General features: G+C 38.8%; 1 non-coding gene across 1 annotated transcript; it reads right to left on the bottom strand.

The window, feature by feature from the left end:
• Nucleotides 1-2,703: 2,703 nt before the first annotated feature.
• Nucleotides 2,704-2,809, bottom strand: LOC142534423 (small nucleolar RNA R71). The gene has a single exon (XR_012817055.1). It is a non-coding gene; the product is annotated as a small nucleolar RNA R71 (small nucleolar RNA).
• Between the last annotated feature and the right edge of the window lie 412 nt (nucleotides 2,810-3,221).

Raw genomic sequence — 3,221 nt, forward strand, 5'->3', positions numbered from 1 at the left:
AGTTGTAAATTGAACTTGACGATATTCTCTTGAATCGAGGTATCTATCAGCAGCGTAAAAAAAATAAAAGAGAAAGTTGGAGATGTAAGGTGTGGGGGAGTCGAATAAAGGAATGAATTCCTATTCGTGGCTAAAGTTGGAGATGTAAGGTGTTGAAGAGCCGAATAAAGGAATGAAATCCTATTCCTGGCTAACAATGTAAAACACTTGGATTTGAATCTGAAATGAAAAGTTCTAATATATTCTTTTCATTACTGTATTCCTATTCAGAAAAAAAAAGAGAAAAATAGTTGCTGATGGACGCTGAGTCCAGAGGAATAGAGGAGAGTAAGATTTACACTAACAGGCTGATTTAAATCTCTGACAATGGTTGAAAATAGATCCCTCTATCATTTGTGATGCTAGGACTAACAACACACACACGTTCAGGCTTTATTTGAAAAGATGTCTAGACCAAGGGAAGTGCGAAGAATTGTGCTTTTGCATTGATCAAAAAGGGAATATGTTGAGTTTCGCTGAGGCTAGTTGATGACTATGAATTCACTGTCGAGCTACTTTGTGTCAGATTCCATTTTGTCTTGTCACCTGTTTTGCTCCAGGGCGAGCGAAAGGTTAGTATTGGGGGATTGATATAAGGGGATTTTACTTGTTTTTCTTATCTTATTATGTCGCATTGTGTTGCATTTATCTTTTAGATTTCATGCATTTTTTTATTTTAGCATAATTTATGTTTTCTTGTTGCTCATGTGTTTAGTTGGTTAAAATTGCAGGAGATTTGTGAAGAAACTTAAAATGAAAGGGAGAAATTCGAAAGTCATCCGCCCGGGCGCACATTTATGTCCGCCCGGGCGCACATTTATGTCCGCCCGGGCGCCTCCAAGGCGTGAGAGAAAGAGTTTTTGCGAAGGTCATCCGCCCGGGCGGAAACTTATATCCGCTCGGGCACGTCAAAGAAAACTTGCAATGCAGAATCTGCGAAGACCATCCGCCCGGGCAAAAACTTATGTCCGCCCGGGCGCGCCAGTATTTTTGGAAAAAATTTTGGATGATTCCTTTCCTTAGTTCTGGATATGGGCAATATGGTGGGGATCCTTGGACGTTTTTTGGGATCATTCAGACTTTATTGGAGAGCCGTCACGAAGCTTGGAGAGGAATTCGCGCTTGGATTGCAGATTCGACATTTTTCGGGCATCGTTCTTCGTTTTTCGTCAATTCTAGTATTTCTAATTTAGTTTTCATCTTTTAAACTTTGTTTTGTTTATTTTTAATATGAATTCGAGTAGCTAAACCTTTAATATTTGTTGGGATTTAAGGGGATCCTACCCCAAACTTTGATATAATTAATTTACATATCGATTTCTAATTTATTATTGATTAGAAAATTGTTTTATCGTGTTGTTAAAGCGTAGCTAACTTTGATATATTTTATATTGCGAGTGAGTTCGAGAGAATAACTTGTGATAGGAACGAGTAGTATAATCCGTGGATCTACAATTTACATAGATATATGAAATTGGATACACGCCGATAGTTATAGTCCTAAGGGTCGAAAACTAGGGGATTTCATAGATCGACCTGCAATTCGCTCTTGATAAATAATTAAAGATATTAATTACTTCATTGAGTAGAATTAGTTTGGCATATCTCGAGAGAGTGTGGTCAATTGAATAGGAAATCATGTCGGAAGCATACAGTCACGATCGAACGAATTAATTAATTAACGAGGGTAGGTGAATCAATATTCCCAACAAATTCATTTCTTATTGAATTTTAATCAACCAATTTTAATATCATATTTCATTATTTAATTATTGAATCTTTTTATTTGCATGTTTATTTGATCATAGTAGTAATAATCAATCAACCAATTTTCGTTGCTAAAGATTTAATAACTGAAAATAATAATTGTCAAACACAGTCTCCAGTGGAACAATACTCGTACTCACGTACATTATACTATTACTTGACATCGTGCACTTGCGATTAATTTTTGAGCATACACAATCATATTTTAATTAAGATTCCACAGTGCAAGTTTTGCTCGATCAAGTTTTTGGGGCCGTTTCCGGGGAGTGTTAATTCACAATTATATTTTTAGTTATTTTCTTTATAATTGTTTCATTTTATTAAGTTAACACTTCGTATTCTGTTACAGATATCTCGTCCAGTGCATGCCAAAGTCACTTGACGTGGAGCTTGAGCAGTTTGACCCTGAAATTGAAAGAACTTTCCGCAGGAGAAGACAGCAGCAGAGACTGAAAGAAATGATGGAGAGGCATGAGAACGATCATGAGGAGGAACACCATGATGCTAGACATGCTGAGATGCCACGCCGCATACCGATGCTAGAGTATGCCCAACCTTGTTTGGATGGAGCACGCCCCAGCATTGTGACACCTATTGTGCGGGAAAACCACTTCGAAATCAAACAAGCTATAATTCAGATGATTCTGAACACAGTACAGTTTGGAGGATCTGCAGTAGATGACCCAAACACGCACATCGCAGATTTTCTTGAAATTTGCGACACTTTTAAATTTAATGGAGTTTCTGATGATGCTGTTAGGTTGCGTTTATTTTCTTTCTCCCTACGCGATAAAGCTAAAGCATGGTTGAATTGTTTGCCTATAGGTTCGATCACCACATGGGAGGACATGGCGAAAGCGTTTCTAATTAAATACTTTCCTCCATCTAAGACCATGAAGCTGCAGGCAGACATCACCACATTTGCTCAATTCGAGCAGGAGTCCTTATATGAGGCATGGGAGCGCTTCTAAGATTTATTAAGAAGATGTCCTCATCACAAACTTCACTTGGGTTAGTCGTTCAAACCTTTTACTATGGCTTGCTTACTCCTAATCGTACTATGATAGATGTGCTGCTTGTGGGAACCTGTTGAGAAAAACTGCTGAGGAAGGGTACGAGTTACTGGAGGAAATGGCTGCTAGCAGCTGTCATCCTCAATATGAGAGGAACAACCAGTGAAAGAGTGCAGGAGTTCACCAGGTAACTGACCTTTCTGCTATTACTGCACAACTTGATGTCTTGAACAGGAAACTGGACGGGTTGAATATGGGTGGCACGGCTATGCGTCTTCAAGAGATATTTTGTGAAAAATGTGGAGGAGAACACTATGTTAAGGACTGTCAAGACAGTGGTCCTTTCTATGTGAACGAGGAGGCGAGGAGGCACCGGTGAATCAAGTGGGGGTTCAAAAACCG

Source organism: Primulina tabacum, unplaced genomic scaffold (assembly GCF_025594145.1).
Source record: "Primulina tabacum isolate GXHZ01 unplaced genomic scaffold, ASM2559414v2 Contig501, whole genome shotgun sequence".
Taxonomy (NCBI): Eukaryota; Viridiplantae; Streptophyta; class Magnoliopsida; order Lamiales; family Gesneriaceae; genus Primulina; species Primulina tabacum.